Below are 17296 nucleotides of genomic sequence, written 5' to 3'. Positions count from 1 at the left end.
TGTTAAATAGAGCAAAATTTAAAAGATCTGCGTGCTGAAATATTTTGTAACTGTATTAATACAACTAAAGAAAATAAATTTAGAATTTTAAATAATGCATTTAGTATAAAAATTAGAGTAAAATTATAAAATTAATTAATTGCCCCAGAAACAATACTGTCTAGATAAAAAATACAAGATGTTCAACATATTATTTAACTTATAAATCTGTAATTTCTATTTCTAATGACAAAACATTAAGCACTGCTATTTAGAAACCTACTGAATAACCCTACGGCATAGTAAAAAAATATTTGAATAGAAATTTTTTTATTTCGTCACGTATGTAAGCTAAGTTTCATATATAATTCACGGAATAACAACTAAGTCCATACAAAGTATCTGTTGCATCGGTTTTCGAAATAAGGATGTTGACCCAATATCTTATTTCCCGCGCTTACCGAGCAAGAAGCACCTTATAATTACCTACGCTGTTGACATAGGGAAGACCAGATTTCTGGGACCTTACATTGAATTTTTAATTCGGATGTGCATATTTGATGGGATTACCAACAGGAGCTTGCTACGAAAGTTGCCTTAGGAGGAGTTTATTTTTGCTCTTTTTTCATAAGAATCTAATCTAAGTCTTCGAAATTTTTTTTTTACTGAAAGGAGCGTTTCAAGAAAAGGATATCAAAATTTCATTTAAAAATATCCTGAAAGTTTTCATCTGAAAATAATTTACCATTCAAGAGAAGAGATAAGATTTTCCGTCGAATTTCATTCTAGGGGTTATGGCATTTCTTAGTTTCACCGAAGGTGATATGCTTAATCAGATTAGTAGATATGGATTGACCATAATTCATTCCAGGAACCTTTATTTCTAATATACCGATCATAATTCCTTATCAGAAAACTTACTTTTATTTGATTACTTCTTAAATAAAATAAATATATGCTTATCGTAAAATGCTTATATCGAATTTGTTTTTTAAATAAAGAATTCTGGTAAACCAAAGATTTTTCAGAACGAGGTTTTCTATTTACTGTACAGTTTTAAGCAACAAAAACTACAAAGTGTTAGTACCGCCAGGTAGCACAATTAATTGGGCAACCGAGGCTCATAGACAGAGTTTTAGATATTTTAGAGAGAAATTTATCTTAGATATATCTTTTTTTCCTTGCTGATATAAATATTTGTAAAATTTCTTTGTTTGATGTCTAGGTAATATAAAAACAGAGGTTAAAAAATCTGAAAGGTTTCAGATTTTAACGGTCGCGCCAAAAGGCTTGTTTAAGGGAACTCGGTACATTTAGAATGATTTTTTTTAAATTTAAGAACTTTCATCTACATTTCATGATTATTATTAAGTGGTGTTTTATAAGAAGAAATGATTTTAAGTTGAAAAAATGTTTTTGCCGCTAATGTTTTTTAATTAAAAGGTTTTGAAGAAAAATGCCTTTCTTTTCCTACAATTCTCAATGTTTTTGCCCCAAATATTTTTATTTTATTTATTAGAGTGTTGTAAATAACGTTAAGGATCGATTTCTGAATTAATGAATTAGTTTCTGAGAAAACAAAAATGTTCTGTTTTATGTAAAAACTTTGAAAAACATATCTGAATTACATTTTCCCTTCCAAAAATTTTTCTTTTTTCTATTTTGCAAAACCCATTCTTGTTTCTGTTAAGCATATAATTTTAACAAGCAATAAAAATGTTGAATAATTTAGTCCATATCTGTATAAGTTTAAGGACAGCAATAAAAATGTTGAATAATTTAGTCCATATCTGTATAAGTTTAAGGACTTTATGTAAAAGGATTTATTGAAAAAATTCACACTGAGAAAACACAGTTTAAAGAATGTAAACTTCCTGAATGGTGATTAAATCATTTCAAATAAAAAATTTTACTACTAAATTTCAGTACATGTATATATAAATATATATATATAACAAGTACTCGTAGTACATTCAATTGGTTAGGCCCACCAGCGGCCGAGCGGTAAAGTCGCTGAACACTGGTAGTTCGGTCCGAGGTTCGAATCCCGCGAACGGGCTGGCTGCATGGGTGTTTTCGTGGTTTTCCCCATGTGTAACATGTATACGAGCCAGTTTCCCTTAGAAAGTCCTCCACGAAGGCATCCCTCCCCTTAGGCAGATAGCCCTAGTGTGCTTTGCCATAATTAAATACACCACACCAGATTCAATTGGTTAATATAAACATAAATTACAAGCTTTTGTTTAAAATCTTATCTGTCCAGAAATATTGCAAAAAAATAATAAAACGTAAGTGGAACTTTTCTTTACCTATTTTTGTTTTGTAAAACACGTTGAAAACAATTTTAATACATGAATTAATTATAATACATTTTATAAAACACTTATAATCAATATTAATAATAGCAATTTTTTATTTTATTCGGTTTTCAAAAGGCAAACTTTGAAATTTGAACAGACATAAATAATTTTCTTTAAAACTACTCAGCATCATATGTGATTTCTTCTCTTCTCTTAGCTATGTGTTCTCGTATATGAATTGCATTTTAAATGAATTTAGGCGTATTTTAATTGATTGAAGAGTTTAATGCTTGTTCCAGCACTATTTCAATAATACTGCAGTCAGGAACGTGATCCCTTTCGTTACGCCACTTCTTTCTGTTTGTGTCTTATCACAAATATTTTCAATTTTTTAAGAAGCATAGCAAAGTTGACGGATAATATACATAGAAATATTTGCTGAGCTGAATATATATATATATATATATATATATATGTAATAAAAACAAACTTAGAAGTAAAACCCAGCAGAAATTTTGATGGCGTATAAGTGTTGATGCATAATGAATAGGAAATTGAAGGCGAAAATAGATTAAATCTTCATTTTTTTAATTTCAGCAAATATGTTGTGGCCACAGGGAAGTGTGCCTATTCCAAAAAGCTTACATTTTTGATAGATTTGCAGTAAGATAGCAGAAGCAGACAGACAGCAGTTCAGACAGACAGCAGACAGACAGCTAGGCCAAAGCGTAGAAAGCAAGTGCGTTATGTTCAGGGTGAAATGTTGATTCAGACAGAGTTAGTTTTGGCTCTCAATGCATTTTGATTGGATAGTTAATATTGCTGTAAAATTACTATTGGCTGCTTGAATTTTAATTCCATTTACAACACCAGGATTATATAAAAGTCATACGGCAAGGATTAATCTAAAAATGACACAGTTGCAGAGAGGAGTTACTATTTTTAGAATTAAGAAGAGGAATTTACGTTGCTAATTTAATCTTTTACATATTCTTTATTCCACTTCCAATTAAAGAACAGATACCTTTTATTGCAAAGTGTCTTCTCGGCACAAAGTAACCTTTCGAGTTTATAGAGTGAAAATTTTCATTGGCTGTGTTGCTCCGAAGGTATCAGAAACACACATATCTGGTGAACTTACTTTATAAGGTATTTTCTCTCTCCTTTTCGCATGCCTTCGTGGTGTAATTGGAAGCATGTTCGATGTGTATTCGAGAAGTCCAACATTCGATTTCCGGCGAGGGTCCTGCGTTTTTTTCATGTCTGCTGCTTCAAAAAGTCTTATGGTTCTATAAGGCATTTCCTCCCTCTTTCAAGCATGCCTTCGTGATGTAACGTTTAGCACTCGCACGTATTCGACTAGTCCAGGGTTCGAGTCCCGGAGAGGACATTGCTCATTTTTCATGTCTCTTGCATCAAAATAACCTAATGTCTCTATAACTTTACTATTTGAAGATAAATTGTTTCATAGTTTTTATTAGTAAAATAATCAATAGAAGCTGAAAAGAATTTGCTACCCTTATATGGAAGGATACCTTTTAAATTCCGTTTGAAATTGTTCATTTATCATTAATTACACCTACATATTTAAGTTGATTATGGTAGGCTATGGTTAGTTTTTCAAAAAAATGCACACATTTATAACTTATAAATTTATTACATATTTGAAATCTGCGTTGAAAAGGTGTCCAAAAACAATATCAGAAGAAATGGGTTTTATTGGCCAGTGTGACATTAAAAAGGATGTTTAAAGATAAAGAAATGCTATTCCTTTGTTTAGAAATCACATAGCCAAAACACCCCGTAGAATAAATGCAATTTTCCCTCAGTATTTAAGTCCTAAAATGTGACTAAAAAGCTGTCTCTCACTAACTTGCTTAAGAAAAAAATTTACACTCCCTTGTAAACTCTAATTTATCTCAAAATTTAATTTAAAAAAATGCAACTTCGTTATCAAAAAAAAAAAAAAAAAAAAAAAAAAAAAAAACTTATCTGAGAATTACCTAATTTTCCGCAGAATTTACAATTGCTTTAATTGGAATAAACTGTTTCAAGACGAAATATTCTTCTTTAATTAAAATGTTTTCACTTTAACGCTGCAACATACTGCATTCCATTTTCATATATTACCCCAGATTTGATATTAAGTTTTAAAATAATCTGTTGCTTTTAACAACTTGAGAGAACTTTTAATATCCGTAAAGAGAGAACCAAAAACGTCTTTCGGAAATCCTTGGAAAACGATAACTCAGATTCTGGGAAAATTAAATTTTATTTGAAAATAAGTCCGTTATGCGTTCTTGGATGTAATAAAACAATAATGCTAAATTTTTATTAAACTGGCATTTATATAAAGAAAAAAAAACTCTGGACATCCATTGAGTTTCTTATACGGACTATTAAATTATTTTTTGCTGCATTTCATTTAAATTTACTTCCTAGGATTTTATACGATATATTTCTCATTCAATTAATTCAGTTCTCACTTCGCGACAAGGCAAAGTATTTTAAAACTCAAAACATCCTCATTAAAATTGAAAAATATAGAAAAAAGTAAAACACCAAACGCAAAACAATTTTTACAGTTAAAATTATATTTTCTACGCAAAAACAAGCAATTCAATCAGCGGGCATGAAGGCAGATTTTTCGGTGTACAAAACTGGAAGTTTACGTATGGTCTCACTGGACAAAAAGACACTGAAGTTGCAGAAACCGACTTAATTCATTATTCTGTTCAGTTTCAAATGTAAATGAATGGCTACTCCGTTAGGCTTAATTGCAACCAAAACAATTTTTAAATTGTTACTAATTCTACAACTATTGCATGCAGTTTGACTAAAGGCATAGAAACCTTAACCAGAATATCAGAACAGCATAATTCAATCATTTTTAAAGCAAAAAATGCTCAATTTACCAATATATAAGAATTACAAAACTGAGCTCACGGTAAGTAAATAGTGGGTGTGTATATATGCCTTTTGTGGCCGATTGCAACTAATAAGGGAGGTGCTGAACTGAGGCTACTCGGTTTTAAGTTATGCGATATATATATATATATATATATATATAAATTGAAAAAGAAAATGTAAAGCGAACTGGTAATTAGACGAAAGACCTATCTGGTCTCAAAAACTTTTGCGCATAATGCTGCAAAAAGATTTGAAAGAATAGTAGTAGGTAGGAACATTGCAGCAACCTTGCTAAAAAGTTACCAGGAGCTGTAGCTCCACGAAATGTTGTAACATAGTACTACATAGAAAATAAGAAATTTGCCTGGTAAAACTGCAAAAACTGTATAAGCGCGATAAAATTGCCAAATTTTAGTGCTGGAAGACTTGCTAATGCACGAAAAAAATTAATTAATCAGACCGTTGTGTAATGTGAAAAGTTAACTCACATGAAAAAAAGATGGATGGAAAAAAAATATATATATATATCAGGAAGTTACAAAAACATGGATTATAAATGTCAATATATAAAATGCCTGTACATAAAAAATTAAAATTAAAATTTCCAATATATAATATGCCAATACAAAACAATTAAAATCAAAATTAAAAAAAAATAAAAAGACACAAAAAGCATCAAAAACTAGCTACAAAAACAATAATTAAATAGAGGGAAAATGGTATATTAGCCCACTCGCACTCTCAGTTGGCTTTTCAAGGGAAAAAAACTGATCTACGAAATAGGCTAAATACCATTACGCGTTTCGATATATATATATATATATATGTATCTACGTACGTACAGCTGTCACGAAAAAAATCTCTTCTGAATCCATTTTTTAATCCCTTCTGTGAAAAAGAGACCTTTATTCTCTCCGTACATACAGATGTCACGCAAAAACATCGTTTAAATAGATTCGAGTGCGGTCAAAATGGGAATTATCGTTGAAATATAATACCCGAAATTTTTCGCGATTACAATACTTCCTTTACTTCGTACAATAAAGTAAAAATAATATAATGTATCATGCTTACATATCGCTGTATGAGTGTTTTATGGATAAATGTATTCATAAGTGAGGAAAATCTGGTTTTGATGCAGATACATATTGCATGCATACTGTCATTTGAAATTTGAACTTAAAGCAAAAATCAGCCTTAGTTGGTTGTCTTCATGCATACAGAACACCAACATGGGGTATGTAAAAATGCACTGCGATTTTCTGCAAAGCTAAGTTCAGTCTGAGGTCTAATTTTGTCTAATTTAAAACCAGTATCGCTTCACAAAATTTGCGCAAGATCTCGATTATTATTTTACTTTAAAAAAGAAAGAATATAAATGTAAATTATACAAAGTGTAATAAAAGTCATACTAAGGAAACATTTTTTAAATGTTGACTATTGTGAAATTTAAAAATCACTATATTTTTATTTATATCATACCATTGCTCGTGTAATACTTTTAAAAACCACTATATTTTTAAAATTATTATGCGTACGATAGTAACTGATGCATAAAAAGAATATCGCCAAGCTCTCATCTTACTCTAGATACAAGTATATTCCATACGGGCCTTCTTAGGTAACACAATACACTTCCAACTGGAGACGAATTCTGCCCATATGTTTTGTAGCGTTTCTTTGCCAATGGACATCCAACAGCACTTAACGATTTTCCTGTGCTCTACAAATATTTTTGTTATATATTGACAGAGAGTTACGTATGAAAATACGATTCTTAATCGCTATATCACACATAGCGATTACAATGGTATACTATGTTAATTATTGTAATCTTATTTACTGGAATTTACATTACTCTTAAGTGAGGTTATAATGTGAGTCTAATCTGAAACCCCGGGAGGATACTGCAGTAATTTTATACGTATATGAGCTTATATTATTGATAGTTTATGCATATTGAAAAATATGTTTTAAAATTTACATCGGAGGCAGTTCCTAATATTCTTTCCTTTTATAGACATTCAGGCCTTACTTCGTTTATTTATATCAGATCCCGAGGTATGTTATTAGACGTTACGCAAACACAAAGTATGCTGACAATGAAAGCAAACACAAAAGCTCGCTGTACAAACAGAAAACTTCAGAGATTATGGAAACAAAGGTTTTCATTTAGACAGCTCTTGGGAAATATTCCGTCAGAAGAAAGCTCTCAAAATATCATTCAGCATTCCCTTTCCGACAGAGGAGATTTTACGATGCGAAAGAGATTTGGTCTTTGATTTCTTGGTGGGGAGGAGAAAGCTGCCCAAATTTGCTGATGAGGTAGTTTTATGCTAGAGGTGCTACGATATTGGAAACAGGAGACTTGCATGAAGAAACAGGCAAGTACTCCTTATTTTGTTATGCCCTCATTGTAGAAAAGAAACTGTAGGTAGAAAATATTGAAGATGTAAGTTTATTCATTCTTTTCAATGATTATTTCCCGTGGAATAAAACAAACAGAAAAGTCATAAAATTATAAAACATTTTATTATGAAAATATTAAAATTTTTATTAAAAACACTTAAAGCGCTTTTTATATGGGTCTTCTTCCTTCATTCTACGGGCAGCCCCACTCTGTGATGTACCATAAAAATGCTTTTTTAGTTTAATTTAGAATATACTGCAGGCATTTGTGATTTTATTGATGTTGTTGCCAATTAACTTGGCCCATCGATACTCTATGACTGACGGTGGGTGTCTGAAACTGCATTATTTAGCGGTGTATAAAAAGGCCAAGTAGTGTAGGTCAATCCATCATTAGATTTTAGCCAAACGTCTCCGCTGTACAGAGACTACGAAGTTTCCGCATATTTAACGAAAGTACAAGCCTTAAGAAGTTTCCGTCTTAGACTTCGTGTCGGTTACTTAGACTACCTCTCACCTCTTAGTACCTCTTAGACTACGCGTTGCGTTTTTAATCGTAGCGAATTTTAAATGATTAATCAGTAAAAGTATTTTCAGGGGCGTTTTATATTTGGATCAATATGGCTTATTAAACCTTGTATATATTTTCCACATCCTATAGAGCTTCACGTAATTTTTAGATATTATTTGACCTAGCATTCGCGCAGACGATAAGATACCTGAGCAACGGCAGTTTGATCCGCGGATCCACGTTGATATACCGTCAAACAGGATTGGCTGCATGGTCGTTTTTGTGGTTTCTCCCAATTTTAAACTGAGTATGACACAGTATCCCTTAGAAAATCGTCTGTCCCTAGCAGATAGTCCCTGAATTCTTTTCTCTAACACAATGAATCTAATCAAATTCAGTTACGTATTTGACATCTGATAGCATTTCATACACACAAACACATATTTCGATCTTAGCACTCTATTCCTCCTTCTTCGTCTTTTCCTTTTATTTCATTTATGATCCACCATGGAGGAAATGCATTAATTACAGACCTTGGAATACTCCGAGGAGCAAAAAAATAATGTTACGAGTATTATTCTCTCAGCAGAAAATCGGCTGGATTGAGGAAAGGAAGTTTTATCTTAGCTTCTCATGGCGCGATTAAGCTGCTGTAGGGTAAAGATTTATGGAAAGGTGGGAGAATAAATGGACACTTACGCTTTCACTGGATACATCTCCGGGTCGACTTCGGGACTCTAGAACTGCTTTATTTTATGACGGTTGCGGTTGAAGATGACACTAGAAATGCTAGTTATTGCGCTTTATGCCTTCAGCAGAGAAATGTTTATATCTCATGTAAAGCCTATAACTCGAAATTTCGTCAGAAATGTTTATCTGTCAGCTTTCGAACTGGAATAACATCATACATCTTAGACTAGGAAACAAGTTATGATTCTGGATTTAATATGTTATAGTAGCTGACTAAAAGTTCATTCAATAATTTCAAGTGATATTGTTACTACTTACGATAGAGAACAAATCCAAGTAAAATCCTAATTTCGTACAAAACAATCGCCGTTTATAAATCCGGGTATTGAAGACCGGATTTATAAACCGCCATTTTTGTGTAATTTTAGACTACTCTTCCTTCATTCATATTTTATTGCTTTTCGCATGTATTGCGATTTTAAAGAAATTGAATTTTTGCGTTGAGCCGGCATTGAATCAATCTGTTGATATCATTTTCTGTGCTACAATTTCCTATTTAGTGTTTCCATTACATACACATTAGGAATTTTCTAGTATTTCAAATTTATTCATTAACATTCTATAGAAATTAGATAAAATTATATAAGCGGACTATAAAAGTATACTAGTGATAAATACTGTGTTTATCACATAGGCTTTTAAATACGTAATAAATATAAGTGCCACTTATCTTAAGTTACTAATGTTATTAGACAAAACAAAATCTGAAAGCTTTCAGATTTTATATTATGCCCTAAGGGCCATTTTTTAACGTTTCATGTGTTACCTTTGTAGGATTCTCCACTGTGTAATTCTGAGTTACAGTTGAAAATGAAGAATCTTAAGAACTAGTAAGCGAATAATAGCTTAAGTTCGTGAGACAGTAAATAAACTTGAAAAGGGTTAAAAGACCCTTTATTATTCAAATAAGATTTAACAGAACTCCGTCTTGGAGTTGCACAATAAAGCCAACACTCGGGCTTCAACTTAAAATACTGAGAAATAAACTAAATTAATCTTAACTAAAAAGGTATAGCCGAAGACATCAAGATTCTAACGGAGTTGGCCCCTTAATGCTAATTGACTGCGAAGCTATCAAGGGCTTAAGTACGGCCGAGCGTAAATAATAGCTTAGGAGAGAGTAGCTTAAAAAGGCGGACGCTTTCTAGCCAAAATATCTGGTATCTCTCTCACTAAGACTGTAGAACTTCACGGTTAAATACCGCTCTTCCTTATTAGCATTAAGACGTGATTCTAAAACTACGTTATGGCCGGAAGTGGTAAGCTGAAATTAAGAAATAATAGGAAAGGAAGTTTAAATGTTAATAAAATTAATCTTATAATCCTTACATAACTCCAGACCTTACATAACATATAATCCTTACATAACTCCAGACCAGATTTTAAATAGTCGAAAGCTAAAGGTCTCTAAACGACCTTGTTTAAGACTTTGAAGTCTTAATCTTTCTAACGTTAAACTATACATTTCTAACTCTTGCATTAAATATATTCGATTTAAACTTCTGTTCTTAGGGCCAACTTTACAGCAATTCTAAAGCTAGAGTAAAGCTAGAATTTAATAAAAATTGGATTTTTGCTGCAATGATCTGCTTCTTTCTTTTTAATCCATAAGTTATTCTGCTACATTTAGTCTTAGTCCTTCCATATCCGGAAGGAAACAATATTAGTAAAAGATTTCCATGTCCCTTACAATTACTCCTTTATTGCATCATTTGGCCATCACAAACTTTCATTCACACTTCTGTTTCTCCCATGCTCTCCAGAAATTGTTCTGAAATGTACTTAGGGTACTTATGTTGTGTTACCACGAACAAAACATTGTTAAATTTGACCCGCGAACATCTAACATTGTTAAAGTTGATATACTAAACCTCACAAGACTTCCTATACAAAAACACTTTCCTAACGTGCTAAGCGAAAGCTTAAATTGAACTTTAAAGCGTTAGCTGGAGAATCTAACATTAAACACACATATATATATATCTTAAAACATTCAATTCTTTCGCAAATTCATTTGTAAGACGGCCAAAATTTATCTTTTGTACAAGTTTAAATTTGTAACACTTTAACACACATATTTATCATTTTCTACTTTAACATAAACATTCAGATATTTACGCATCAATTTTAAATTTACTTTACATCAAAAGTCATAATTCCTTAATTACAATTTATCATCTTTACACGAAATCTTCACAATTTAATTCTAGCAACTTGCGAGTTCTTAACAAAATATTTACTGCTAGTAGCTTCTCGCCAAATTGCGAACTTAAAAATCTGTGATTACAAGCTATTCACAACTAAGTTCGATTAACTTTTCTAAAAATCTTTAGCAGCTTAAAACAAGATGATATAATTAAGACACAATAACACGCCGAATAAATACTAATTCAGAAGTCAAACAACAAAAATCAGCGTTATATTTACAAAATTTTCACAGGACTAGTTTCGATGGTTTTACCGAACCATCATCTTCAGCTGCAAAACCGAAAATGAACAAGATAGGAAATAATGTTTAGATAAGATAAGAAAGCCTGGACAAGAATAAGCAAGTGGCGCCATCTGTTGGCGAAACCAGAACTAAAACATAAGTTCCCTAAAAGCTGAAGGCAAATTTGGATTGGAATTAGGATCGTTACCTAGAACAGAAAGATTTTTATGAATGTGAAATGCCTCTAGAAAATCCAGTTCTCCAATGGAAGATGTTTTTTGAATAATTTTGGCAGCAGAAAAATTGAAAGTGTGATTTTCAGACCAACAATGTTGAGCAACAGAAGACTTTTGTGTTTCCTTTTTTCTAACATATGCCTCATGTTCTTTGACGCGAAATTTTAAGGCTCTCTTAGTTTGGCCAATGTAAATTAAACCACACTGGCAAGGAATCCTTATAAATACCCCAGGAATTCATATCCGGAATGGGGTCCTTGAGTATAGAAGTTGGAATTTTATTGATGGGAGAGTAAACGACCCGAAAGTTAAATTTCTGCAAAATATGTGCAACTTTATAGCTAATTGATGGAAAGAAGGGAATGACAACAGAATTTTTATAATCTCCTAAAATAAGAGTGTGGCTTTTAGTGTGTTGAGATGAGAATTATTTAACTGCTTGATTAATAATGTTGGATGAAAAGCCCCTGTCAATAGCTATTGCTTTTAAATAATTTAGTTCTTCATCAAGGGCTAGTTTGGAGGAGCAAACATGAAGAGCACGGAAAACATAGGAATAAAATGAAGCTAACTTTTGTTTAGTCGGATGACATGATTTAAAGTGTGGTGGAAGGCAAACCGATGAAGGTTTACGGTAAACTGTAGTACTGAAGTTGGATGTGTTACGTGTGACCAGAATGTCGAGAAACGGAAGAGAATTGCATGTCTCAAGTTCAAAAGTGAACTGAATAGCAGGATCAATAGAATTCATTGTTGAAAGAACTTTATTTAAATCATCTTTATTACATTCAAGCAGGGTAAAAGTATCGTCTACGTAGCGGAACCATGCCGGGAAGTTTAAAGTTTCAAACAATTTTGATTCATAATAATGCATGTAGATATCAGCCAGGATGGGACTGAGGGGGCTTCCCATGGCTAATCCCTCAGTTTGCATGTAATATTTATTTTGGAAAACAAAATGTGTTTGTTTCAAACAGAGTTGAGTGAGAGAAATTAGCTCATCAATTTCGATGCAAGAGAAATGAAATTCGCGAAGTCTGGTTTCTAGACATCTTAATGCACCCTCCACTGGGACATTGGTGAATAATGATTTTACATCAAAAGAAACCATGAGTAAATTACTAGGAGAAATGTTTTTAACCTTTTTTACAAACTTTATTGAATTTTTTATGGCGTAAATGTTATTGTCTAATAGAGTGGAAAATCTAGAAACTAAATATTTAGCTAATGGATACGAGGCAGTACCTAAATTTGATACAATAGGGCGGAAAGGAATACCAATTTTATGAATTTTGGGAAGAGCATATAATCTGGCACAATTCGCAACAGATGGGATAAGCGAATGTTTTAAGTTGCTTGAAATGATTTGCGAAGATTTGATCGCAGTTTTTATTTTGGATAAGTCCGAAGGTGAAGGATCTTTAGGGATCGGATTATATGGTCCTTCGTTTAAGAGTTTAGTGACACCATCGATGTAAGTGTTCTTATCCATGACGACTATCTGGCCACCTTTGTCGGCATTTGAAATGACAATATCCGGGTTAGAATGAATCTCGCGCATTGTAGCTCTTTCTCCCGCAGTTAGATTTGGTTTCAAAGGTTTATTATTGAATTTCACATTATGAGCGATAAGATGCCTAATCATTTCTTTCTGTGAATCTGAAACTTTACTGAACTTGAAAGCTTTTTCGATAGGAGCCAAAATCTTTGGAATCGAGGGTTTACAGGTTTGTGAGAAGTTAAAATTATATTTTAGAATTCTCTCTTGTTCTTCTGAAAGACTAACATTAGAAATATTAACTATTGGCTTGATGTTTACAATGAGAAGATTTTTTGAACTACTTGAACTGGAAGACTGTAAAAGAAGTTTTTCGAATTTAACTGCAAGGGTGTTTTTATGATGGTTAACTGCATTCTCCGTTCTAGACCAAGACTTTTGTTCAAGGGCAGTGAATTTTGGATATGATTTAGCGAGTTCCAGATGAAGCTTATAGAGTTCATGTTCAATTTTGGACAATTGTTGACGTGTATCCCTTATCACGGACCGAAGTAAGGCAAGCTTGCAATTTAACAGAATTCTTGAAACGCGACTCGAAGATTTTTGATTAGATTTGATTTGAATAAAATTGGGGATCAATATTTTTATATTTACATTTAAGTAAAAAGTCAAGTAGATTCAGGAATTTTTGCCGTTTCAGGCGTAATTTAGTGAAACGATTAACGGATGAAGGCATGATAAACAATGCAGAAAATCAAACTAAATTAACTGAGCAATAATAAAGTACACACAAAACAGCAGAAAAATCCCTCAGTGAAATGAATAGAAAACAAACCGTTTGTAAGCAAAATGCATGAAATCAGACAAGCAAAGCACAATATCCAAATGTACAAAACATAAACATAACTTGAAAATTTCAAAAATGTACTCACCGAAACTCCTACAATCACAAAATGGCGGCCACACCACGTGCAAAAAAGAAAGCAAAATGTAAGCCTGTTTGGGGCTTCTATAATTAAGACACAATAACACGCCGAATAAATACTAATTCAGAAGTCAAACAACAAAAATCAGCGTTATATTTACAAAATTTTCACAGGACTAGTTTCGACGGTTAAACGGTTTGTTTTCTATTCATTTCAGTGAGGGATTTTTCTGCTGTTTTGTGTGTAATTTATTATTGCTCAGTTAATTTAGTTTGATTTTCTGCATTGTTTATCATGCCTTCATCCGTTAATCATTTCACTAAATTACGCCTGAAACGGCAAAAATTCCTGAATCATCTTGACTTTTTACTTAAATGTAAATGTCAAAAATTGATCCCCAATTTTATTCAAATCAAATCTAATCAAAAATCTTCGAGTCGCGTTTCAAGAATTCTGTTAAATTGCAAGCTTGCCTTACTTCGGTCCGTGATAAGGGATACACGTCAACAATTGTCCAAAATTGAACATGAACTCTATAAGCTTCATCTGGAACTCGCTAAATCATATCCAAAATTCACTGCCCTTGAACAAAAGTCTTGGTCTAGAACGGAGAATGCAGTTAACCGTCATAAAAACACCCTTGCAGTTAAATTCGAAAAACTTCTTTTACAGTCTTCCAGTTCAAGTAGTTCAAAAAATCTTCCCATTGTAAACATCAAGCCAATAGTTAATATTTATAATATTAGTCTTTCAGAAGAACAAGAGAGAATTCTAAAATATAATTTTAACTTCTCACAAACCTGTAAACCCTCGATTCCAAAGATTTTGGCTCCTATCGAAAAAGCTTTCAAGTTCAGTAAAGTTTCAGATTCACAGAAAGAAATGATTAGGCATCTTATCGCTCATAATGTGAAATTCAATAATAAACCTTTGAAACCAAATCTAACTGCGAGAGAAAGAGCTACAATGCGCGAGATTCATTCTAACCCGGATATTCTCATTTCAAAGGCCGACAAAGGTGGCCAGATAGTGTCATGGATAAGAACACTTACATCGATGGTGTCACTAAACTCTTAAACGAAGGACCATATAATCCGATCCCTAAAGATCCTTCACCTTCGGACTTATCCAAAATAAAAACTGCGATCAAATCTTCGCAAATCATTTCAAGCAACTTAAAACATTCGATTATCCCATCTGTTGCGAATTGTGCCAGATTATATGCTCTTCCCAAAATTCATAAAATTGGTATTCCTTTCCGCCCTATTGTATCAAATTTAGGTACTGCCTTGTATCCATTAGCTAAATATTTAGTTTCTAGATTTTCCACTCTATTAGACAATAACATTTACACCATAAAAAATTCAATAGAGTTTGTAAAATAGGTTAAAAACATTTCTCCTAGTAATTTACTCATGGTTTCTTTTGATGTAAAATCATTATTCACCAATGTCCCAGTGGAGGGTGCATTAAGATGTCTAGAAACCAGACTTCGCGAATTTCATTTCTCTTGCATCGAAATTGATGAGCTAATTTCTCTCACTCAACTCTGTTTGAAACAAACACATTTTGTTTTCCAAAATAAATATTACATGCAAACTGAGGGATTAGCCATGGGAAGCCCCCTCAGTCCCATCCTGGCTGATATCTACATGCATTATTATGAATCAAAATTGTTTGAAACTTTAAACTTCCCGGCATGGTTCCGCTACGTAGACGATACTTTTACCCTGCTTGAATGTAATAAAGATGATTTAAATAAAGTTCTTTCAACAATAAATTCTATTGATCCTGCTATTCAGTTCACTTTTGAACTTGAGACATGCAATTCTCTTCCGTTTCTCGACATTCTGGTCACACGTAACACATCCAACTTCAGTACTACAGTTTACCGTAAACCTTCATCGGTTTGCCTTCCACCACACTTTAAATCATGTCATCCGACTAAACAAAAGTTAGCTTCATTTTATTCCTATGTTTTCCGTGCTCTTCAAGTTTGCTCCTCCAAACTAGCCCTTGATGAAGAACTAAATTATTTAAAAGCAATAGCTATTGACAGGGGCTTTTCACCCAACATTATTAATCAAGCAGTTAAATAATTCTCATCTCAACACACTAAAAGCCACACTCTTATTTTAGGAGATTATAAAAATTCTGTTGTCATTCCCTTCTTTCCATCAATTAGCTATAAAGTTGCACATATTTTGCAGAAATTTAACTTTCGGGTCGTTTACTCTCCCATCAATAAAATTCCAACTTCTATACTCAAGGACCCCATTCCGGATATGAATTCCTGGGGTATTTATAAGGATTCCTTGCCAGTGTGGTTTAATTTACATTGGCCAAACTAAGAGAGCCTTAAAATTTCGCGTCAAAGAACATGAGGCATATGTTAGAAAAAAGGAAACACAAAAGTCTTCTGTTGCTCAACATTGTTGGTCTGAAAATCACACTTTCAATTTTTCTGCTGCCAAAATTATTCAAAAAACATCTTCCATTGGAGAACTGGATTTTCTAGAGGCATTTCACATTCATAAAAATCTTTCTGTTCTAGGTAACGATCCTAATTCCAATCCAAATTTGCCTTCAGCTTTTAGGGAACTTATGTTTTAGTTCTGGTTTCGCCAACAGATGGCGCCACTTGCTTATTCTTGTCCAGTCTTTCTTATCTTATCTAAACATTATTTCCTATCTTGTTCATTTTCGGTTTTGCAGCTGAAGATGATGGTTCGGTAAAACCATCGAAACTAGTCCTGTGAAAATTTTGTAAATATAACGCTGATTTTTGTTGTTTGACTTCTGAATCGAGATGATATAATTTGAACTTCTTTCAAAGTAAAATTAAACAAAGAAATTTTCATACATCTTTTTCTGTATCCCTTCATTCTGATATGACAGAATTGTTCAAATGTGGGATACCTGAGGACCTCCAAGCTTCTTCTAGAACTTCGATGCTCCGTGCCGTTTCCTTCACTACTTTTTCTCTTTTGTCTTTTGTGTACGAACCTCGGGTTTTTGCGGGACGGCTGCGGGTTTTGAAACTTAGTCTCCTCTTGAGCTCTGGTGGGGCCATTCGTCCTTCAGGGTCCTTGAACTTAAGCCTAGACCTTCTAACTTCTTGGTCAGGCCCGATTGTATCTCTTTTAGTCCTCAGTTCTCCTTGGCCCCACTCGTAGTTGTTGCCGCTGGAAAACGTTGCTTGCGTCTTGTTAATTCCGCCTGTCGTGAAAATTGCTGTTTCGCTGGAACCTGCTCAGCAGGCCTCACTCTCTTAGCTGGCGGTACTGGTATTTTTTGTTGAAACCTCAGTTCTGGCTCCTTGGTCTGTCGGCGTTACCTTCCTCCG

The sequence above is a fragment of the Stegodyphus dumicola genome, chromosome 6, assembly GCF_044657685.1.
Source record: "Stegodyphus dumicola isolate Sdum_Otavi_A_Nest chromosome 6, ASM4465768v1".
Lineage (NCBI taxonomy): Eukaryota > Metazoa > Arthropoda > Arachnida > Araneae > Eresidae > Stegodyphus > Stegodyphus dumicola.
The sequence above is the reverse complement of the archived record's forward strand: the minus strand, read 5'-3'. Positions refer to the sequence as shown.